The sequence below is a fragment of the Planococcus citri genome, chromosome 4, assembly GCF_950023065.1.
Source record: "Planococcus citri chromosome 4, ihPlaCitr1.1, whole genome shotgun sequence".
In the NCBI taxonomy this organism is placed as follows: domain Eukaryota; kingdom Metazoa; phylum Arthropoda; class Insecta; order Hemiptera; family Pseudococcidae; genus Planococcus; species Planococcus citri.
Window position 1 is genome coordinate 62117660 of NC_088680.1, and position 25815 is coordinate 62143474.

Sequence of the window (25815 nt, forward strand, 5' to 3'; positions counted from 1 at the left end):
TCCAAATTTAGTTGGAATTTGAGAGTAATTTTGTGACCATAAAATATTCGATATTTTCATACGCCCAAAGATACCTATTTACTCACTTTGATTAGGTAGGTATTCAAAATAACTTCATGTTAATATTAAATTACTTCACACATGTCCATTGTATGTAATTTAAGCTACAATTTGCCATCTTTAACATTGCAAAAATCTCTCAAAAAACACCCTTTTTGAATGTCCATACCAATACCTATTAAATAAACTCATACCTTTGTCAACTTGTTTACCAATTACTCCATGTTCATTTCTTTGAATAAAATCAGGACCAAATCAATATTCTAAGATCATTTAATTCGAACCAAATACATCGCAAAAATTTACATCAGAGAAAAGGGTAAAAAAAAACAACAACACGTACAAGTTGAGAAAAAATACAACAGTACTCATATTTATAGGAAAAGCATGAAAAATGCAAAGTAATAAATGATATCAGTTCTACCAAAATTATTACTGAAAAATTATAAGATTCAAGTTAAAATAGATAAAAATATCCATAATAATAATAATTCAACATAAAAAGTAATTCAATATAAGTAGGTAGGTATTCAGATTATGCGAGTGTCAATGAATAATTTAAAAACAATACTTTACGTATTGAAATAGGACTTGACTAATATTACATAGGAAGTAGACTGAATAGAAATCAGGAAAACTACTTTATTTTAGGCAAATGCCTTCACCAAAATCTACTCGCTTATTTGATAAACACACCAGTTAAATGTAATCAAGAATAAAAAATTTATCTCAATGTGTGCCTTTTAAAAACATCAACGTACAAGAATAGACAAAATTTACAAGTCCTTGAAAATGGATATGTATCCAAGTTAACAATAGTTTGGGTCACAGACCCGACAAATAATTTGATGAACAATCTCCAATAGCCAATAGAAAAAAGAAAACAAAATGGTATAAGTTCATAAGGGTTGAATTGGCATCTCCATCAACTTGGTAGGCTCTTCCATAGAACTTTGACTTGACTTGAGTTGAACTCACGGACGGACATCAGGTATTGTACAATGAAGATTACAAATATTTTTACATAAATAAAGTTCGTATACTTATGATCATTATCTTTAACAATTTTATGAACATTGGATGTAAGCAGTGTTGGAAAAAAAGTGCTTTTTTTTGAAAAACAAAAAACTGTTTTCTTGTTTCAAACTGTTGGCTGGAAATCTAGCTGATTTTGATTCCAAATGTGAAACAGCCAGAAGAAAAATTGTGTCCTCTGCAGCAGAAATCATTCTCGTTGCAAATGGGTATGAATTTGTCATCTACATGTTTCTTCAAAACTATCGTAGCCCGTGCTTAAAGGTATTAATTTTACATTTGGTAAGTATTTAAAATAGTACTGGTACAATTATAATCAAGTTTTATCTTTTCCCATTGTTTAGGAATTGATGGAGCAATACTCCAGATCGATAATATTAATAGTTATGTATTCCAAACGTCTGCACTCTGCAGGCACCCGGCAGGCATTTGAACTCGCTCATAAATTACTGTATATTGGCGAGATTCGGGTTCATGAGGCACTCTATGAAGGTCCATTTAAAGTGAAGTAGAGGAAAAGGAAGTATTTTGTTGTTGATAGGGATGGTAAATCTGACGTTATATCTATTGATCGTTTGAAGCCTGCTTACAAAATGATCAACAATGCCAAGCTGGAAGAACTTCGAGCAGCTAAAACTACCATCTTGAAGAAAAAAGGTCAGTTTTTATTCGGAGTTACCAGCTGAGGAAACTGTATCTGCTGCTGAGCCTCATGCGTCAGTTTTGTCTTCAGCTCCTTCCCCTCCTCCTCATCCTCCTCCTCCACCTCCGGTTGATTCTAAGCCCCTTTCGTCAGCCAAATCAAAAAAAGTCACCTTGGACTTACCCAAAACAACCTCTTTAGGTAGACAGATTAAAAAGCCAGCAAGGTATTAGGCTGCAAGCTAATTTCGATCAAATTATTATTTCTTTGAAGTTTACCTTCGATGTATTTTAATGACTTGGTCATGCATTTCAATTTTTGAAATTATTTTTATTTGCATTTCTTGCCATCATCTACTTAATTCGTTTTCGATTATTTTCCGCTATTTTTGCAATGTTTTTATTTATTTTTTATATTATTTTGCATTTATTTTATGTCTGTATTTTTTGATTTAATTGAAAAATTACATTTTTACCATTTTTATTATGCCTACTTAGCATTTATTCTATTGATTTTACGTTATTATTGTCATGTTTTGCATTTTTTTAAAATTGTATTTTGCTAAAATTTATTGTGGTAGGTATTTTTTTTTTTGTATTTTATCAACATTTATCCTAGGTACGTTTTTTCCAATTGTTCGATGTAGTTTAGGAATGATTTTATTTTATAATTGTGTTTGAATAGTTACCATTAAATTTAAGATATTTTATTTTTATTTTAAAAAATGATGAAAAAAATTTTTTTAAATGCTTGAAAAAACAAAAAAAAAATGTTTTATTATTATATTTATCTTGCAAGTTGTACCTTCTCTTAGATTATTCATCTTATTTAATTGTTTTTTAATTTTTTTAATTTGCTATTTTGTATTGAATATGATTTTTTTTCTCTAAGGGGGAATAAATTGTAAGCTCGTTGCATATTGCGGACATCATCTCGTTTACCTGCCTCGTACCTACCTACCATCTCTCCATACACTGTACATTGCATAGTATATCGAAAATAAATATTCCATATTGTGTAACGCCTGTGTATGTTCTGTTTCTTGTCTCTCTTTATCAAAATCTAACGTAAGTAATTTTTCAATGTTTTTAAGTAATATTATGTGTACTTGCTTTTCAATTTAAATTTTTTTTTTTAATCATTAATTTTTTAATCTTTGACTGTTGAACAATTTTTAATGAAATTTTATTTTCAGGAAAAAGTATATCAAAATGGAGGCTCCAGCAACATCAAGTATTTCAAGGTACACTCCAGTCAATAATTCATCTGTACCTGGCAAGTTTAATTCATCTGTACCTGGTAAGTTTTTTTAAATTAATTTTTAGTAAGTATATTGTATATCGGTGATTTTTGCATGCATATAGGTACCTAACGTTTCACTTCAATTTTTCGTTTTATTTTCTCCTTATCAATTCTAAAAATTGATTATCATGTCATGTTCGCTCAAAACCAAATTTAACTCGAATTCTTCAATAAATTTCCAATCGATATAATGTCGTTAGTTTTTTTCTAGAGTGCTTAGTTTTTGAGTTTTTCTCAAAAGACTAAAATGTCATTATGTATGTGCAAATTCATTTTTCTGAAAAGTGATCAATTTAAAAAAAATTTTCCATTTGGTACAAACCAATAAAAATGACAAACATTCAAACCAATCAAAACTGTTTGTTAACACTTTGTATGTATGTACAAAGTTTTTTGAGATATACCCTTATAACTCCAAACAACTTGCAATGTTTTTGGAATTTTGAGTTAGGCCATTTGCGCTTTTTACAAGATCCACATAATTTACCCAACTCAAAGTGTTGTTTTTGGTTGAGGGGGGTCATACAAACCCCAAAAATGCAAAAATGTCAAAATCGATTTTTTTTGAGGTGTGACCTTATTACTCCGGAGGTGCGAAATGTTCTCAAAGTACTATGTACAATTTGAAAAATAGTTCAAAATTCTATACTACGTACAACCGGAGCAATTTGCAACTGAAATTTTCCATTTTCGGCCATTTTGACGAACTTTAAAGCTCCACAGCTTTGCAAAAAAAAAATCGAAAAAATGTCCGGTTTGCGTCATTCGTCATCGTTTGATGACCTCTGAACATGATCTGATTTTTAAAAAAATCGAAGACCCTTCGTGCTTATCCGCCGATTTGGCATGGAATGACCCACTAAATTGTGATCTGTCACGAGTAGTGTCCAAAAAATTGATATCTTTTTTATGGCGGATATTAGTAGTACTTAGAGTGCTGAATCCGACTGTGGGGGTTGAAACGTTCGCGAACGATTCTCTTGACCCTAAATCTGAGGTTAAAAAAATAGGGCAACTACAGTAAAAATTGAAAAACAATTTTTTTTTGATTTTCTTGAATGGTATGTTCTGGGGAGTCAAAATGCAAATTTTTGCAACAATCGGCCCACATTTGGAGGATTTGTGCCATCATCACAAAATTACATCACTGTGATATTAATGTCACAGCATGCTTACTGAGAGTATCAATTGACATCTCCATCAACTTGATAGGCTCTTCCATAGAACTTTGACTTGACTTGAGTTGAACTCATTGATGGACATCAGGTATATGTACAATGAAGACTTACAAATATTTTACATAAATAAATTTTGTATAATTACGATCATTATCTTTAACAATTTTATAAACATAAGGGTTTAATCAGTGTTGAAAAAAAAGTGTTTTTTTTTTGAGAAACAAAAAACTGTTTTTTTGTGTTTTAAACAGATTTTCTTGTTTCAAACTGTTGATTTACAATTACTAAGCACTCTAAATTTAGCATATTCACACTGTTTTTTTTTCTTCTTAATTCTGAGTCAGTAATAAATTAGTAAGTTTCAACTTTGAGTAAATTCGTGAATTTTGGTAACAGGTATTGTATTCATTAATTTGGCGGGAAATCTAGTGGATTTTGATTCCAAATGTGAAACAGCTGGAAGAAAAATTGTGTCCTCTGCAGCAGAAATCATTCTCATTGCAAATGGGTATGAATTTGTCATCTACATGCTTCTTCTAAACTATCTCAGCCTGTGCTTGACGGTATTAATTTTACATTTGGTATTTAAATTAATATTACTGGTATTAGGTACACATAACCAAGTTTTATTTTTTCCTTTTGTTTAGGAATTGATGGAGCAATACTCCAAATAGTCCAAATCAATCATATTAATATGTAGTTATGTATTCCAAACATCTGCAGACACCTGGCAGACATTTGAACTTGTTCATAAATTACTGTATATTGGCGAGATTTGGGTTCATTGATTCACCCATTATCATATTATCAACAAAAAACATTGTTGTCCAAAAATTTATGTGCTACTCATTTTATTTTTAGTTTAGTTATGAATGAAACTTTATTTTAAGCGAAATTGTAAGTACATAAATGTTTCAATTTTCAATTTTTAAATGAGTTATAGATTATATAAATGTATATAGGTAGATCAGGTATCTGTTAGTTAAGGTAGCCGTAAAGCCATAAAATTTAAAACATGTTTAGCTAATTAAAACACATTAATTTTTCAGCATTTGTTACTAGTGTACTTAGTGTACACTTTAAATTAGGTATCTCTTCACATTTTACATATCAAGAATTATTGCACCTGTTCAACAAAATGTATGTACAGTGGAGTCTTGATAACTAGAAGCTGAAGGGAGAAAGAGTTGACTTCGAGTTATCGGAGTTTTTGAGTTATTGGAGTTTGAGTTATGGAAGTTCATTTTTGGTATATTTCGAGTTAGCAAAGTTTAAATTAGATGAAGTTTTTTTAAACCATGGAATGAAGTGGAAACACATATTATACCTGTGTATTTGAGTGAAACGTACATGTTTATGGACATAAATGTACTTTAAGTAACTCCGATGTGTTTGAAAAAGAGGTTTGCATCAATGAGATTTGAATTTACAAGTTTTTTCAACAAGAAATTAGAGTCATAGAGGCAAAACGTTGGCAACGTTCAACTCAGAGAGGGTTTTTCTATATTTTTCAAAAATTTTACTTCGAGTTATCCGAGCTTTTGGACTTTTACTTTGAGTTAAAGAAGTGAATTTTACATTGAGTCTTATGGAGAGTGGAAGGGAAACAGACTTTGCTTCGAGTTACTGGAGTTTTTGAGTAAACGGAGTTTGAGTTATTGAGACTCCAATGTATATCGTATACCCTATGAGCTCTCTTCTAGCCATATGGCAAATTTAATGAAAAGAGAAGTAAAAAATTGTAATTTTCAATGCATATTACAAAGTACCTACTCACATCAGTGTAGAAATTTCATTCCTAAGACAAATTGGAAAATATATGCTTTCCTTTTCCAGCAATTCATAACCAAAAAAATACATTCCCACTTACATTTTAGCTTTTCAAATTGAAATTTTAAACACATTTCAGCAAGATTTGCGTCTGTTAAACAAAGTCCATATTTACTGAGCAAACTGTGGTGTTCATATTTTTAAAAACCAACTCACTGACACAAAATATGCTCTTCCTATACATTAGTGCTTAAAATCATATCTATTTTTCAAACACCAACAACTTCAGTTTGTACCAACTTATATGAGCTATTTTCACCTTCAACGCAAAATCTGTGGGTAAATTATTCAAATTAAGTGATGAAAAATTGTAATAATAAACATTGAGGAATGTTGCATCCCTCAGACGTTTTTATACTCTGAGGCGAATCCAGCACAACAATCATAGAAAATTCCGACCAAGCAAGTCTGAAGATTTGAAAAGAGTAAACACCCTTATAGGTAAGTAGGTATTTAATTTATTTATTAAGTAAGTGTTTAGTAGGGATATTGTGTGAGTGTGATATACCATGTATACCAAAATAAATTATTCTTATTTAAAGTGCAAAAAAAGAAATTCAGATTATCGCCATCTGAACCTTTTCAAAATTCCACCAAAATAAAAAATTCAACATTTTGTTTGAAGTTTTGAATAAAGTGAACTATCACCTACATATTTGAAGTAACTATTCAGTTATGCATATCTGAATCTTTGAAAAGAATAAATCTTCTAGCAAAATATCTAATTTCAGTAAAATTTTGCATTCAGGCATGAAATCCACTATTTAATTTTTTTTAGTGACTTAAAAATAGCAAAAAAGTGATCAAAAATTTGAGAAATGAGAGCAAAGTATATATTTATTATGTTATCCGGGGAGCCCACGTACACGGATCTATTGCACCCCACCCCCTGGTCGATCCTCCAGGACAACTTTTTTCTTAAAGAGGGAGTCCTAAGGTACATTTCTAACCCTTGTCCTAAAAAAAGTGGCCCATCTTACAAAATGGTGGCCATTTTGAAATTTCACCTGTCAAAATTTCAAGTGCTAAGGTGCCTTTTTCGATCTTTGGTGAATTTTTGAAAATCAAATTTAGGCCAAAAATGAAGGGGAAAAATCAAAATTTTACCATATTGACCAAGAAAGCTGAAATTTGGGATATACCCTATTTTCGACATGCCAAGTCGATTGGAAACGGTTTCAACCCGTTTTGAGCAGTTCTGGAGCCGCCAGCAGATTTTTGAAATTCGAAATTCCCATAAAATTACATAAAATTGAAGTTGTTAAGCTGAAATTTATTCTAAAAACTGATTTCAATACGCTACGAAGTACTGCAGGTGAATTTCAAGTCGTTTTATTGGAGCCTCCAGCAACATTTCGAGAATTTCAAAAGCCTCCAGCAGATTTTTGACATTTTAAATTTTCAGAAAATTTCATCAAATGGAGATGGAAAGCTTTTAACACCCTCTGAAGACGACTTCAGGTGGGTTCAAGTCATTTTAGAGCCTCCAGCGACTTTTTTGAAATTTACTGGAGTCTCCAGTAGATTTTTCAAAACTTGAAATTTCCCCAACATTAATTTATGAAATGGAGTTGGCAAGCTGAAATTATTTACCTCGCAGACTACATGGTGGTTTCAAATGGTTTTGAAGCTTCCAGCTACTTTTGGAAATTTCAATTTTCCAAAAAAACGTCATACAACCTTTCAAAAAGTAGCTGGAGGCTCCAAAATGACTTGAAATCCATCAGCAGTCAACTTCGTAGCGTATTGAAATTAGTTTGCAGAATGAATTTCGACTCTCCATCTCAGTATGATGAAATTTTGTGGGAATTTCAAGTTTCAAAAATCTTTTGGAGGCTCCAGTTATTTTCAAAAAAGTCGCTGGAGGCTCTAAAATGACTTGAACCTACCTGAAGTCGTTTTCAGAGGGTGTTAAAATTGGAGTGTAGAGTAAATTTCAACTCGTAACATATTGAAATTAGTTTTTAGAATAAATTTCAGCTTAACAACTTCAATTTCATGTAATTTTGTGAGAATTTCGAATTTCAAAAATCTGCTGGAGGCTCCAGAACTGCTCAAAGCGGGTTGAAACTGTTTCCAATCGATTTGGCATGTCAAAAATAGGGTATATCCCAAATTTCAGCTTTCTTGGTCAATTTGGTAAAATTTTGATTTTTCCCCTCATTTTTGGCCTAAATTCACCAAAAATTGATAAACGCACTTTAGCACTTGAAATTTGGACAGGTGATAAATTGTTGGATAATCTTTCAATCTACCTTTGTAAAGTTTGAAAATTTTTGTGCAAGTCCTACTTATGTTGAAACGCAAAATCTACGATTTTGGCTGACCTGTCAATCAAAATGACCGCCATTTTGTAAGTAAGGCCAACTTTTTTTTGGGCAAGTTTGCTTTAAAATGTTCCTTAGGATGTCCCATTCAAGAGAAAAGTTGTCCCGGAGGATCGGCCGGGGGGGGGGGTGCAATTGCTCCTACCTATTGTCATATGCCGGACTACGAGAGCGAAGACCGAAGTTCAGGAATGCGTTTGTTACAACCACTGTGTGCTACATCGTTGCGTAGCACATCACTATATTGTCGTTTCTGCTAGATGGTTGTAAGTATTTTACATCGGAGTTGAAAATTACTTTTCTATATAGTCGGTTCTACTGGATGTTTGTATTTCACCTACGAGTTAAAAATCAGTAATTTGTAATTTTTTTTAAATTTTTTAATGTGCATGTATTTTAATTTAATTAAACGAATTGTTGAAGCGAGGTCAACTCGCTTCATTCGAGCTCGTTTGCTTTTTTTTAAGTTTGAATTTTTTTTTTTAATAATCTGAAAAATAAATTTTCATCATTACTTAATTTCAGTATCAGAATGGAAAACAAGGATACTCAAAAAAACAGGAAATGTAAAATCAATGATTCGGGCTTCATATTAACATTTTTTTTTCTATTTTCAGTTCAGTTCATAAGCAGTATTGACATTGAAAACAATGGCAACAGATTTGTCGCCATGCAGACAGAGATACACGAGTTGGTAGTAGCCTTTTGTTTCATTATGGTAGCATTAGCAGTAAGCTTCTGGATTACCACCCTAAAAACAGGAAGTCTAATTTATTGTTGGAAAATTTTTTCATAAACAAAAATTCATCACTATTTGAAAAAAAAACTAAAAAATGATTCACATAAGCGATTTGAATTAAAATACGCATCCGCTTTGTATTAATGTTGAAGATATATCTTCAACATTAATACAAAGTGGATACTTAATAAATGTCGATTGGAATAATCTTATTTTAATGCAAATTTGAAAAAAAAATTGAAAAATATTTGAAAAAAATCTAAAAAACTCAGTCTTGGTCCAGCGCTTAAAATTTGAAAAAGCGTGCGTATCATAACCATGAATAGAGAGAGATAGCGATAGCTTCCCTTTTAAAATGATAGTTCCGTGATACCCTTATAATTAGGTATATTATGTGTACCTGGGAGGAATAATTTGTTCTTATCATTGTGTGAGAGCAACGTTCAAGTTCAAAGTCCAATAACATGTTTCTTCTAATCACTGTAAACAGTGAGCTACCGTCGTTGTGTAGCACACTTGACTACTGACAGTTCAACGAGTAATACACAAAATAATTATGTCAAATGAAAATATAATGTCGGAAGCTACGAGTACGAGTAGCGATCTAGTACCAGCTAATACGAGTAGTGATCTAGTACCAGCTAATACGAGTAGCGATCTAGTACCAGCTAATACGAGTAGCAATCTAGTACCAGGTAAGTTTTTTTTTAAAATTAATTTTGTTATGTAGTTTTTTTTAAAGCTCGAAAAAGTTGAAATAACTTTAGATATGATATAAAAAATTGGAATTCTTCATTACCCTACGAATAACTATGCATAGCCTTCCTAAAAAGAGCTTGACAAAATTACTTTATGACGACTTTCGTAAAATTTTGAAGAAAACTTAAAGCTCATAAATCTGAGGGGTTCAATTTTTTTGTGAGTTCTTGACAAAATTAGAATCACGTTTTACGGAAATTTCTAATAGCATTTTTGAATCAGAAATCTTGGAATATTTTTAAAATTTGGGTCATCGATTTTTGGTGAATTTTTGAAAATCAAATTTAGGCCAAAAATGAAGGGGAAAACTCAAAATTTTACCAAATTGACCAAGAAAGCTGAAATTTGGGATATACCCTATTTTCGACATGCCAAGTCGATTGGAAACGGTTTCAACCCGTTTTGAGCAGTTCTGGAGCCGCCAGCAGATTTTTGAAATTCGAAATTCCCATAAAATTACATAAAATTGAAGTTGTTAAGCTGAAATTTATTCTAAAAACTAATTTCAATACGCTACAAAGTACTGCAGGTAAATTTCAAGTCGTTTTATTGGAGCCTCCAGCAACATTTCGAGAATTTCAAAAGCCTCCAGCAGATTTTTGACATTTTAAATTTTCAAAAAATTTCATCAAATGGAGATGGAAAGCTGAAATTTACACTACACTCCAATTTTAACACCCTCTGAAGACGACTTCAGGTAGGTTCAAGTAATTTTAGGGCCTCCAGCGATTTTTTTGAAAATTACTGGAGCCTCCAGCAGATTTTTGAAACTTTAAATTTCCCCAAAATTTCATCAAATGGAGACAGAAAGCTGAAATTTACACTATACTCCAATTTTAACACCCTCTGAAGACGACTTCAGGTGGGTTCAAGTCATTTTAGAGCCTCCAGCGACTTTTTTGAAATTTACTGGAGTCTCCAGTAGATTTTTCAAAACTTGAAATTTCCCCAACATTAATTTATCAAATGGAGTTGGCAAGCTGAAATTATTTACCTCGCAGACTACATGGTTGTTTCAAATGGTTTTGAAGCTTCCAGCTACTTTTAGGAAATTTCAATTTTCCAAAAAAAACGTCATGCAACCTTTCAAAAAGTAGCTGGAGGCTCCAAAATGACTTGAAATCCATTAGCAGTCAACTTCGTAGCGTATTGAAATTAGTTTGCAGAATGAATTTCGACTCTCCATCTCAGTATGATGAAATTTTGGGGAAATTTCAAGTTTCAAAAATCTTCTGGAGGCTCCAGTTATTTTCAAAAAAGTCGCTGGAGGCTCTAAAATGACTTGAACCTACCTATTTCAGCTTAACAACTTCAATTTTATGTAATTTTGTGGGAATTTCGAATTTCAAAAATCTGCTGGAGGCTCCAGAACTGCTCAAAGCGGGTTGAAATTGTTTCCAATCGATTTGGCATGTCAAAAATAGGGTATATCCCAAATTTCAGCTTTCTTGGTCAATTTGGTAAAATTTTGATTTTTCCCCTCATTTTTGGCCTAAATTTGATTTTCAAAAATTCACCAAAAATTGATAAACGCACTTTAGCACTTGAAATTTGGACAGGTGATAAATTGTTGGATGATCTTTCGATCTACTTTTGTGAAGTTTGAAAAATTTCGTGCAAGTCCTACTTATGTTGAAACGCAAAATCTACGATTTCGGCTGACCTATCAATCAAAATGGCCGCCATTTTGTAAGTAAGGCCAACTTTTTTTTGGGCAAGTTTGCTTTAAAATGTTCCTTAGGATGTCCCCTTCAAGAAAAAAGTTGTCCCGGAGGATCGGCGGGGGGGGGGCGCAATTGCTCCTATTGTCATATGCCGGACTACGAGAGCGAAGTCCAAAGTTCAGTAATGCGTTTGTTACAACCACTGTGTGCTACATTGTTTCTGCTAGATGGTTGTAAGTATTTTACATCGGAGTTAAAAACTACTTTTCTATATAGTCGGTTCTACTGGATGTTTGTATTTCACCTACGAGTTAAAAATCAGTAAGTAATTTGTAATTTTTTTTAAATTTTTTAATGTGCATGTATTTTAATTTAATTAAATGAATTTTTGAAGCGAGGTCAACTCGCTTCATTCGAGCTCGTTCGCTTTTTTTTCAAGTTTGAATATTTTTTTTTAATAATCTGAAAAATAAATTTTTATCATTACTTAATTTCAGTATCAGAATGGAAAACAAGGATACTCAAAAAAACACAAATAATCGGCAAAATGTGGAAGGAAACACAAATAATTGAAGTAGGGTACCAGCTAAGTTTTTTTTTTTTAATTTTTAGCATATAATTATGTCTAAAATGTAAAATCAATGATTCGAGCTTCATATTAACATTTTATTTTCTATTTTCAGTTCAGTTCATAAGCAGTATTGACAACAATGGGAACAGATTCGTCGCCATGCAGACAGAGATACACGAGTTGATACCTAGTATAGCCTTTTGTTTCATCATGGTAGCATTAGCAGTAAGCTTCTGGATTACCACCCTATAGTATGATGCATTCACAGTTTGTGATATAGTTTTACGCTATAGAAAAGAGTTAAAAACATCAGTTGGTAAATTATTTTCATCACTTCACAATGCTATCAAATTAGTAAAATGCTCATAATTGTTCTTTGTTTACATTGTTTTTAGGGACTGATTCAGCCGAAAAAAGCGTACCTTCCTTACCAGCATTCATCATTACACCATATGATGACTCTGTCCCATCTGGCTCTATTAGCATAAAGTTTGATGAGGCATATTTTAATTGGAATGAACCAGAAGGTTCATCTATAAAATATTTAGAATCAATACCAAATCAAACAAGTAAAAAGAACTATTTATACCTACATAATATAGATAATTTACATTTTTTTTCTATTTTTTTCCCCCCCGTTTTTCAATAGTTAAAATCAGTATTGATTGCCCAATTTGTTACTAGGTACATCAAGTTTAAAGTGCAAAAAAAGAAATTCAGATTATTGCCATCTGAACCTTCTCAAAGTTCTACCAAAGTGGAAAATTCAACATTTTGTTTGAATTTTAGAATAAAGTGAACTATCACAGATTAACTTATTTGAAGTAAATATTCAGTTATGCACATACAAATCTTTGAGAAGAATAAATCTTCTAGCCAACTAATTTCAGTATAATTTTGCATTTTATCTATATTCTGTGTTATTAGTATGATATAGAAATGTATGCAGAGTTTGTTTTCCATGTCATGACATACCAACTCAATATTCTTACGTCATTCATATAATATTATGCATTGAAAATTTTTTTAGGAGACTGAAAAAAACAGGAAGTCTAATTTATAGTTGGAAAATTTTTTCATAAAAAAAATTCATCACTGTTTGAAAAAAAAACTAAAAAAATGATTCACATAATCAATTTGAATTAAAAAACGTGTCCGCTTTGTATTAATGTTGAAGATACTTAATAAATGTCGATTGCAATAATCTTATTTTATGCAAATTTGAAAAAAAATTGGAAAAAATTTGATAAATTTTTGAAAAAATCTAAAAAACTCAAAGTCTTGGTTGAGCGCTTAAAATTTGAAAAAGCGCATGTATCATAACCATGAATAGAGAGCGATAGCGATAGCTTTCCTTTTAAAATGATAGTTCTGTGATACCGTTATAATTAGGTATATTTTATGTACCTGGGAGGAATAATTTGTTCTTATCATTGTATGAGAGCAAAGTTTAAGTTCAAAGTCCAATCACATGTTTCTTCTAATCACTGTAAACAGTGAGCTACTGATGTTGTGTAGCACATTTGAATACTGACAGTTCAACGAGTAATACACAAAATAATTATGTCAAATGAAAATATAATGTCGGAAGCTACGAGTACGAGTAGCGATCTAGTACCAGCTAATACGAGTAGCAATCTATGTAGTACCAGGTAAGTTTTTTTTTTAAAATTAATTTTGTTATGTAGTTTTTTTTAAAGCTCGAAAAAGTTGAAATAACTCAATTATTCAAAAATTTCTGTTGTTTTTTAATTATTAATCTTTTAATTTTTATTTATTTTAATGAATAAGGAATTACTTGAAGAACATCTCGTCAAATGCTAATAATAACATGTCGAACGTTAATAATAATGCTAATAATATGTTAAACGCAAACGCGAACGCAAATTCTCCTGGGAATTTGGTACGGGGTAAGTTTTTTTAAATTAATTTTGTTCTGTAATTTTTTTTTTATACAAGCTTTATATCGTTTATTATACTTAATATTTTGTAATTTCTTACCCCTGTGAGTGATTTTGTCACTTTCATCCTCTAAATTCTGTGAAACATGAAACTTTTAAAATTGAAAAAAAGCTAAAAATTAATAATTCATTATTATTATTATTATTATCTGGGGAAATAAAGTTTTATCAAAAAGATCAAAAATAATACTGAAATATTTATTTCTATCAAATTTGATTCAAATTTTGACCCGATATAAATTGCTAGAAATAATATATAGTCACCACTCGAAATACTGATGTTTGAGAGCTTTTGCACTCGCTTTGCTCTGGTCAGTTTTCCTTTCTTTTTTAATTTTGGATTTTTCAACAAAAAAAAAAATCATTCGAATTCTGTTGTTTTTATGTCTCTTGGAATACTAATTTTTGAGAGCTTTTGCCATCGCTTTGGTTGGGCTCATTTGCTTTCTTTTCATTTTCAATTTTTCAACAAAAATAACTACCTATTTGAATTTCAAAATTTTGAAGCAAATACGAGTATAATAATGAGTACATATGAAATATTTACAATCGAAATTGAAGAATTTGAGTTAAATTTGGTTTTGAGTGAACATGATGTTGTGGTATAGGATTAAATAATTTTAAGAAGGAATCATTTTTTGGGGAAAGTTTGGCGTGTCCAAATAGGTAGGTAAGGAGTTAGACTGGTATAACTAAATAGGATAAGTGGGTAATTTTACAGGAAAGTAACAAAGAGGAACCTGCCTATACTCCAGATAATTAAAATGTCTAAACATGAGAGTAATTTATTTCCTATCATCGAAAAGGGTTAATCAAACAGGACTATTTACAAATAGGTAAATACCTATCAAAGTTCCAAAATGTTAAGTTGAGATAGTAACCTCTTTTAGGTGATAGATATTTATTCGATCATTAAATATTATTCGAAGGAATAATTACTATGTTAAACACATTATGAAATTGAATCGTTTACTCGATTATCTAAATTTCTAAGAGCTAATAAAATATCATACCTGATATATTTAATTATTAGTTTCTAAACCTGACATTACCTTGACAATTTTGATTTATTAAACTAAGACTGAGTCAATTTCCATGACTATATAGAAGCCCTATCTAAGAAGAATTTACCCTACATTCACACCATTATCTAAGCGTGTGCCTAAGCACCGCCATTACTGGCTTACGTGACACAGGTTTATTCTTCCATAATTAGGCTCGATTCAATCGTAATAAACGCGAAATCATTATCGAAAATTCAAATATAATGAACACACGAAATTAATTCATTTTATTCTTACTCGAAACATAATTGAAAAAATAAAAAGAGAAAAAGAAAATGATTAATTACAACGCGATCGCGTAACACTACAAAACGTACGTACTAATCAGCATTCGAATTACTAAAGATACCGACTACGTTAGGTAGGACTTACCTAACGTCTATAAGTTCAATTTTTCCCCACTCTCATCACTTAAGCCCAAGATCATAGAAAAAATATGTAGATAGGTTAGTCTACCTAAATAAATTCAGGCAATTAACTTGACCTATACTACATAAAATTCTCCCCTGGCAAACTGAAGTGAGGAGACTGGAAAAAAATTGAACCTTGGAAAAAATTACAAAACATAAAATCTTCGAAAACAAGTACAAAACATTCGATAAAAAACAAAAACTAAAAAACTCGAAAAGAAATAAAAAGAAATAAAATCATAAATCACAGCTGCTGACTTAAACAAAATTATTAATATAAAAAAGGTCACAATCGAGAAAAATAAGTCATAATCAGGAGTACAGAAAGTCACAGTCGGGTACATAGTCAGAATCGGTAGAAAAATAAAAAACAAAAAGAAAAATCAAAATAAAAATACTCGAAAAAAGGAACCATAACAATATATAAAATATTCGAAAAAAGGAACGATTACCTAGTAACCGTCGTAGCGACCATCGTCCACTCCATCCTTTGCCTTTTTTGCTCGAATGTACAAGATGATATTCTCGAACTCTGCACGAAGTTGATCTGGTGACATCATTCTCAACGTATTCAAGATGCCATCAACTCGTACTAATGGTAACATCTTCTTACATCGAACAGATCGAGTGCTGGGATTCGTTCTTGTTCCCTTGAGGTTCAATTCGACTTTATTATCATCATATTTGATAACATTCGATGTGAAATTACGTCCGAGAATGATGGTACCACGAACCTCACCGGAAATCCGATATGATTGGAGAGGGACGACGAAACAATTGACGATGTGCTCGTCATTTTCATATCCGGGCATTCCAGGGTTTAAGATCACCGGAAAATTAACAGAAAAGCTACTTTTTACTCGAAAATCGTCACGCCACGGAATATAAATAACCGTCTCTGCTTCGAGCGCTTTCTTTGTTACTAAACCGGGATTAGACCAGTTCAAGTAGTCGACCGCTTTTGAGGATACCAGCGAATGTTGCAAACGAGAGTCATATATGATTTCGAGAGGTTGACCGCGTACTTTTCCTAAGATGGTAAATAGCCATGCGAGAGCGTCACGTAATTTAATATAGCTCCAAATTGGACCATACAAGAATCGAGCATCATGGGAATCATTTTCGAAAGTATTCCTTACGAGGTTCAAATGGTTCTTCCATGCATTAGCCTCTGTTTCGATCCTGGGTATTTCATACGTCTGACGTCGATTATAACTCTCGATCATAGGTTCGATGATATGAAACTGCTGGTAAATCCCTCTATTCAAACCACGCCATAATTCGATATATAAATTGCGGAAAGCACTCGCTGGACAGTCGAAGTTGATATTCATGGGCTCTCCTTCGTAATAATAGGGAATGAAAGCATGAATACGATTGATCGGAATAACGTCTTCATCGATTACGTATTCAGGAGCAACTTGTATGGCGTTAGGTGGAATTGGTTTGAATTGTGGCTCGATATTCTCCGGTTCAGTGGCAGGTTTTTTCGCTGCTGGTGTTGAATCATCGGGAGAAGCGAGAGACTGTTTCGAAGTAGATGCGCCCGAATTTAACGATAAATTCATCGGATTCGATTCAAAACTAACGCTCTTAACGTTCGGAGCTACTGCTGGAGTTTTCGCAGTTGGCTTTTTATCGAAATTTACATCTTTATCTGATTTCGGCTTTGACTTTTTTAAAGATGATTTCAATTGATTTTCAATGCTCGAAGTCGTTTGTGAAGAATTTTCCAATGATCTTGAACTCGAATTAGAGGTAGACGACCTTTCAGGAGCTTCGGTAGAATCTTCGGTTCTGATGAAAATCGGTAAATCGTTGAACGCGCAGGCAATGAAATCATCCATATTCGGAACAACCAGGAGCTCATTTGGAACGAATGTCGAGAAGGAACGAATCAACGAACGATCGAAAGTCGTTGGCTTAAATTCATCGAGCAAATGGTCACAGCCAAAAGTCAATGCCAGAAACTCATTGACATACAAACGAACTTTATTGAGCAAGAATTCGAACGCAGCTCTTTTCAAAGCTTCTGAGAAGCTCAATGATTCGATTTGGGAGTTGATTCGATGACGAATTGGACACTCGAATTTGAAGCCAATAAACGGGAATAATTTCTGATCTTTGCGCTCGATGATTATGTCTAATTCTGCTGCTTCTGGAGTACACTCGAAGATTCGATCGTCAGGAATAAATTCAGGTTTGATGAAGTGAACGTGATGATCGCTACACTTCGAATAGAAACGGTTGTTATGAATCTAAAACAAAAGAAAAAACACAACACAATTCTAGGTTAGTCTCTACTTATATGTCAATATAATATACAATATTAATTATTGTGAGTAACTAAGAGACTAGGCCAGCAGACATTTTGACAAGAAGGCTTATGACTTTTTCCCTAAAAGTTTGAACGTCTGTACTTGCATTATATTTTTTCAAATGTTTAATATTTTCACTTATCACGTGACCCGGTTTGTCACATTCTTCGAGTTCATACACGTTTGGTTTCTTTTCGACGATAACCTTATAAGGTCCTTTCCAACAATCTGATAACTTTGCTGATATTCCCTTCTCTTTACTAGAAAGGACTCTATTTTTTACGAAAACTAATTCGCCAGCTTTTAATCGAACTGGTTTAAAATATTTCTTGAAATATTCTATCTTTCGATCACGATCTTTTTTGTGATTATCAGCTACAATTTTTTCGATATTGGCTGGAACGTGTCGTTTCTTGATGATATCGATTAATGGATCTGGAACTACTGTCTTTTTTACCACCTCGTAGGGTATGCAACCGGTGACTAAACTTTCGGTGTAATTTAGCTTTTTCTCGACTGATGGTAAGATTCTGGCCCAGGATTTCTGCTTTCGACTAATATATTTCCGCATACTGGAGCCAATCGTAGACATGATTCTTTCAGCAGGATTTGAATTTGGAGTATAACGAGATGTATATCGAAGCATAATGTTCTGATGATTCCAATACTTTCGCCAATATCGTGAACTAAATTGGCTACCATTATCAGACAAAATCATTTCAGGTTTTCCAAATTCGGTGATCCAACTTTCGACTTTTTTTATAAGATTCTCAGAAGTGACCACTTTGACAGCATACAAACGAACGTATTTGGTGAAATGATCTTCAATAACAAATACTGAATCACAACCTCCAGTACTCGGTGGAATTGGGCCAAAACTATCGATGCACAGTATTTGATTGAATCGTTCAGACACAATAGGAGTGATTGGTCCATATAATCTCGATGATGAACGTGATGAGATTTGACATGGAATGCATTCTGCAACGAATTGATGAACTTGAACTGTCAAACCTGGCCAATCGAAGTGTCTACGAACAATTTTGATAAGTTTTGTGATGCCAACGTGTCCATACTCGTGGTGATAGTGATGAATGATGTCTTTTCGGAGTTTGAAGGGCACGTAAATTCGCCATATTCGATCATTACGATTCTGGATCATAATCAAGTTCAATTTTTCGTCGAGTAAAGTTTGATATGGCTCACGACTCATCCACATTCTGATTTGGTCATCTCGATCTTGCAGAGCTCGAAATCGCTGAAACTCTGTATAAAGACACTTTGGTGGTATATAATTAAAGAGAAATATCGTAAAATTTTTATCATTCTCAGTAATCTGAAAAGTGTATCGAGAGAGAAAATCTGCGATAGAATTCTCACAACCAGCAATGTGACGAATGTCGATTCGAAAATTATCCAAATAGAGGAGCCATTTGATAATTCGATTCGGTAATAAGTCATTTTTCTTGAGATATGTCACAGCGATATTGTCTGTGTACAAATGAACTTTATTACCAGCGAGGAGATAGTAATTTTTCGCCAATAAATGTACAATAGCGAGCAACTCTAACTCCATTATCGAATAGGACTTTTCGTAACCTTTTAATACTCGAGATGTAAATGCAATTGGCATCATAAAATTTTGCTCATTTTTCGTTTGTTCTTGCATTACAACTCCACCGATGGCTTTAGTTGAAGCATCTGAGTATAAATAAAAAGGTTTATCGAAATCAGGATACACCAACATGGTTTCTCGAGCCAACTCTTGCTTTAATTCTTCGAAACATGCTTCTCTTTCTTTTGTCCAAATAAAATTCGCTTTACTCGTGGTCATAGCGTACAACGATTCACAGAGAGCACTAATATTCGACATATAAGCTCGATAATATTGAAACATTCCGAGGAATTGTTGCATTCCTCGGAGTTCCATTGGCTTTTGGAAATCCAAAATTGGTTGAATTTTAGCTGGATCTGCTGTAACTCCTTCTTCAGAAAACACCATTCCTAGGTAATTAATTTTGTTCTTACACCATTGTGTTTTCTTTAAATTGAGAGTCATTCCAGCTTTTTTTACTTTCTCCATGAATATTCGAATGTGTTCAAGATGTTCTTTAAGCGTTCTGGAGAAAACAACAACGTCATCAACATAGACACCAGTGAAGTGTTCGCAACCTTTCAACACAAGCAGTAACGCGTACACAAAAGCGGCCAATGAGTCTTCTGTACCGAATCCTACTACCGTCATCACAAAAGGAATACCATCGACGACAAAGCTCAATACAATTTGTTGATTCTCATCGAGGCCTATTGAAAACCACAATTAAAATCGAAAATCGTAAACCATTTCATGCCTCGAAATTTATACCGCATATTTGAAATATTAGGTACTTCAGTAGAATGACGTAAAATGTACTCGTTCAGAGGTCGACCATCAATACATATTCTGACCTTTCCACCACCTTTGTCTACGAAAACAAGACCAAGTTTATAAGGTGATTGTCGTTGAACGATTTTACCATCTTTAATCCATTGTCGAATAATTTTAAATACACCGTCTTCATAGCGATGCGGAATAGGACGAGTTTTTACCCAAATTTTCTCAGGAGGAGGCAGAACTCCACCTTTGAAGACTAAAGTGTGCGTGTACATATTGCATAACCCTATCCTATCTTCGAATATTTCAATATTGTCGTGAATACTATCTTTTAACTCACCTTTTTCAGGATCAGGAATATTGATATCCTGAACCGTTTCGTCGACACGCAGCATTAATTCACCATCGATGACGTATTCTTTATTTTCACTGATGGAGAAAATTTCTTCGGTTTTCATCGCGGTGATGTATTTCACTTCGACTGGATCTTTCTGCTTTGGATCTTTTTTCAATTCGAATCGATGTGGATTTTTTTCGCTATCTTTGAAGAAAACGTCGAACTGGGTATTGTTTGATGGGTCTCGAATTTGAATACGATTTTCAGCCATATGAGTCACCATTTTAAACTCACGTTGAAGATTTCGACCAACGATTAATTCCGCATTTAAATCTTTTACAACGAATAGCTGAATATTAAAGACGCTTTTACGAGGTTTTTGAGTTGGAAAACTGAAGGTAACGTATGACATTTTGGTAATTTTAGGATGTGATTTACCAGCGGCTAAGGAAAATTGTTTTCCCATACCTTCAGCTTTAACCTCGCTTTTTCGAAGTTCAGGATGTTCTGTAAGGATACGTTCGTATGCATTTTCTTGAATTAACACATGAGAACATCCTCCGTCAATTAAGGCATCAATTTTGACTTTGCCAAACTCGAGTGTGATTTTAGGTGAAACGTCTTTATTCACATACTCGATATCGACTGGATTAAGAACTTCGATGACACTGTGATTTAGATTGAATATCACAGGTTCGTCAACGTGACCATATAAGCTGCCACTTAAGTGTTCTTCTTGTTGTTGGATCCGCTTTACTTCGATATCTTTTTCAAATTCGAATTTGGTATCGATTTGACATTGACCACGGAAGAATTTCAGCATTTCCCATTGGAGCTTTTGGAAACATGCATTACTCCAATAAACACAGTTGATTTCTTTCGAATTCGATTTTGTAAGTTCGTATAAATTCTGTTTCACACTATACAGAATATCGTCTTCATAGGTATAAATATACCATTTCTTCTCATTTGGCCATAATTCATTTCTTTGAACGAAAAATGAGAAAAGGTTCCAAAATCGACAACCTTCTTCTTTATGACCGATATAAAACAGCTTACTGTTGACTTCTTGAAGTGTTTTCCAATATTCAAGATCTTCTTCACGACCACGTAATGGAACAGTCAACATAAATACAATCTTTTTGAAATGGTGTTTATCTCGAAGATTGATGACCAGCTTTTTCAAATGATGATAAAATGCTGAACTATCGAATTTTTTGGTCCAGACAGATTCTTGCAAACCAACAGACAGTAACACAGTATCGACTGTAGATGGAATATCGAAGGTTTTTTCCTCAAGTATTTTGTTGATTTGAGGAACTGTGAGACTATCTTGACATAAAATATATTCGTCTTTGGAAGTATCAAAACAAACATATTTCATGAATTGTAGCGCTGCTCGATTACCAATATAAGCGATTCTTCCACCCATTATGTATAACTTTTCTTTGACTACAGGTGGTGGTTCGGGAATAGTTGGTTTTTTGATCGGATCGCCTTTTTTCGATATAATTTTAGCGGTCGGTTTTCGATCGTTAAAGGGAATACCACGACCGTCAGTATTTCCTTCTACATGTTTAAATCACACAATCGAACAGTGAAGTCGCATTCAGGTTCTTCTTCTTTTTGCTTTTCTTCCTCGTCGGCTGGATCAACTTTTTCAAAATTGCCTTCATTTGTCAACATGTAAATTTCAACATTCTCAGTTAATTTTACTTCTTCGATACTACTAATTCGTGTCATATCAGCACTATTAGGATCTTTCGCATTTATCGTCTTTTTAAACAGCTGACCAGGCTTGAATTTTTTCAAAAGCTGATTCTGTTGAGCTGTTCGATTATTATTCGAATTGTTGGAATTATTCGAATTAGTTTTAGGCTTTTGATAACCACTGGAACCAGACGACGAAAAAGATTTATTATCGTGTTTATTCTTTTTCTTTGAAGACTTATCGATAAGAGATTTCATATGTTGATGATAATATGCAGAAGCACTGATATCTCTTCTTTCGATGTCTTTAGAGCCAGCTTGTTCCATTTTCGTTATACGAGCAATTAGATCTTCTATGGAATCTTCAGGTTTACTTTCTTTAAACACTTCTCGAAACTCGTAACCAAATGGCTTAATTTTTTCAACGATCATTTCAGCAACCCAGACAGACGGTGCGCAAGGATTCCAACGCATCCGTTTCAACCAAAATGTCACGAAATCGGTTACACTTTGATTAGGATTCTTCTTGTCTTTAAATAGACATGTATTATCGGATGTATAAACATTATTGTTCGAAAATTCTTTAATAAATTTCTTAGCATTTTCATGCCAAGGTGCATCCAAATTCATTTGATTTTGAAAATTAATCAATTCGATGCCATCGAGTTTATTTGAAAAAAGAATGTTGTAATTTTTATTATTCTTTACGTACGGTCTCATTTCTTTTTCAAATTCGACTACGAATTCTTCAGCTACTCGATGATCATCTGCTCCTTCCCAGGATTTTAATCTTGTATTTTCGAGAATTTGTTGAAGATTAAATCCTTTACCTTCAGAACCGTCGCCATTATTTCGAAATTCCACTGGATCAATTTTGATTAACGACAACGAACCAGGTATGTGGTACTCAAATTCGTCAGCTGCAGCATTGAGATTGAAATGACGTTGAGGTATTTCGATACACGATTCTTGAGGAGTATTATCGAAAATCGGACGAGGTTTAGGACCATGCTTTTCAAACATTTTAGCCATTGATTCTGATTGTTTCATCAAAATAGCATTCATTTGTGCTGGAGATATACCAACGAAAGTAGCATTTTGGGTAACATTGGATTGACCTCCAGTATCATCAGCATTTTTGAAGCGAGTACTATTGAATTCCTCAGCTTCTCTAGCCCTTTTCTTCCAGTCCATCATTTCTCTGGTAGCTTTTTCGTGATCGGCCATTAATTTTTTAATATCATCGACAGTCATATTTGTAGGATCCATTTTATCGATTTTTATAGGTGACTTTGTTGGTGAAACTTTAGACGGTGAACGGTGATATGAAACTCTCAACTCGTTAATCGATATAGTTGAAATATCCGATTCACTCGAAGACCGTCGAATTGTTGAACAAACTGAGATTTTATCTGCATCAATCGAAATACGACGTTCTCGAGATGAACTGGCTGCTTCTTCAGATTCGGTGAACGAATGATGGGAAGAAAATATCGAAACGTTGAAAACTTCGTTTAAATCGTCAATTAATGAATCGCTAAATTTCACCGGAGCAACGTCGTCGTTGGTTGAATCGTGTGTAGGCTTTATTCGTTTACGAAACCTTGTCTCTTTATAAAAACCAACAGGATGCTGTAGACTACGTAACCGGTGAAGCTTTTTAATCGAAGAAGGTTTGGAATTAAGTTTCTCAACCAACTGTTTTTCGAGATTGTTGGGAGAAACAACCAATAGGTCTGGCAAACTTCTCGACCACCTTCTGTGTGACTTTTTAGGAGTCACGAATACCGCAGTTGATGATAACTCGTCGTAATCGGGTGAAAATCGACTAAAATCCGGAACTTGATTCGTTGGATCGATAATTGAAGTATCAGGAACCAATCGATCAGTCGAAATTGAATCTTGTTCTAATTCTTCACGTGAATTGCTCGACACTACGGAAAAATTTCTTCAGTATACGAAACTCACGAAGCCAGCACGATAATGGTGTGAATAAACCCTAACTAATTCCCTAACAATCCCTAACTAGACCCTAAAGCCCTAATAATTGTCAAGGAACGTCTAACAAAGTAATGCAAACCCTACTAATCGAACATAACAAACAATAACAAATACCTATATACTCGAAGATCGAATAAAATGCATAGGGAATCAAAAATACTCGAACGTTGGGCGCCATCCTATTACATAGGAAATTTAGACACTTATTCAACCTTCGAATATTCATATAAAACACATAGAAAACAAATGAAAATAATAATACATGTAATATTTTTATTAAGGTCTCCTAGAAACCTATCATACCTTCGGAGTGTCCATCTTTACTACCAAAACGAATAACAAACGTAAAATGGCTGGAACAATAATCAGGAACTCGAATACCACCGATACCTTCTATTTCACACTTCACACACGAATTACGTATAGCAAATTACTTTACAATATTAATGCTCGATTACTCAAAACAATCGCAAAATAACATCAATAAATTGCTAAACAGAAATAGAAAATCGCATTAAAAGCATTCGAAACACACGCAACGAAAGATATTACAATACTGTTGCCTAAACCTACGCAACAGAATACAACGTGAACATGTTCTGATAAGGATATGCGCAGTACACGAATACAATAGATACTCTAGCAGTTTGGTTTTTCTAGGAATTCTTTTTCTATACGATCACTCGAAGCTATTTTTATTCTTTTTTCATTTTTTTTTTTTTTTTTCAACTCAAACTGTACTTCTTATAATCTTATAACTAGTTTTTACTCGAATGCTCGAAAGCAATCGAAAACGTTTGGGGGGAGGAGAGAATTTAGTTGGCCTAATTATCTACTAACACAAATATATTTACACATAATTCAAGGTCAATTTTAGATACATTTACGTTCGATACAATATACCTTTATCTAGACAAGTACATTTATTTCGTTTATGCATTTTCATGCTCGTAAGTAGGTACAATTAACAATGTTCTTGCTAGAAAAAACCTTCTTAACACTAATCTACGTAACTCATGTATCTACCTACTCGATACATGGATACAGGCGGAATTTTTTCTATCCAGTTCTACTGGAGACAGAAGGCTCACAAATTTGATCTAAATTTACTTATGGCCATAGAAATAAATTCTTCTCATTATTTTATTCAATAAAAGCTCAAATCATTCGAAACTTTTCGAATTTCAATTTTGACACATATTCTCAAAAGAGGAAATTTTTTGGGTAGGTCTTACCTACTTAAATTGACACAAACTTACGCCCCACGTTGGGCGCCAATTTTAATTATCTGTGGTATAGGATTAAATAATTTTAAGAAGGAATCATTTTTTGGGGAAAGTTTGGCGTGTCCAAATAGGTAGGTAAGGAGTTAGACTGGTATAACTAAATAGGATAAGTGGGTAATTTTACAGGAAAGTAACAAAGAGGAACCTGCCTATACTCCAGATAATTAAAATGTCTAAACATGAGAGTAATTTATTTCCTATCATCGAAAAGGGTTAATCAAACAGGACTATTTACAAATAGGTAAA